A 336-nucleotide genomic window follows, 5' to 3' on the forward strand; every position below is an offset into this window, starting at 1 on the left:
TATTGTATAAGAAATATTGATAAGCATAAGAAAATATCAATAAAATATTATTAAGATTATACATTTATATATATATATATATATTTATATATATATATACATATATATATATATTTATATATACATATATATATTTTATATCTAAATATAAAAATANTATAATTACAACTACTTTTAAATTTTTTTCAGAACAAAAACTTTATGTATGTATATATTTTCTAGATATCCATTTATATTATTGAAATTATAAGTTATTAATATATATTTTAAAAAAAATAATTAAAATTTATATTTTTCTTTTAAAATAATATTTATTATAATTTTTTATTTTATAAA

At 8.4% G+C, this 336-nt stretch overlaps 1 protein-coding gene across 1 annotated transcript in view; it reads right to left on the bottom strand.

The window, feature by feature from the left end:
* Positions 1-336, bottom strand: part of LOC102673246 (protein angel) — a 7,566-nt gene that overhangs the window by 6,561 nt on the left and 669 nt on the right. The gene's annotated exons all lie outside the window — the stretch shown is intronic.

Source organism: Apis dorsata, unplaced genomic scaffold (assembly GCF_000469605.1).
Source record: "Apis dorsata unplaced genomic scaffold, Apis dorsata 1.3 scaffold_247, whole genome shotgun sequence".
NCBI lineage: Eukaryota > Metazoa > Arthropoda > Insecta > Hymenoptera > Apidae > Apis > Apis dorsata.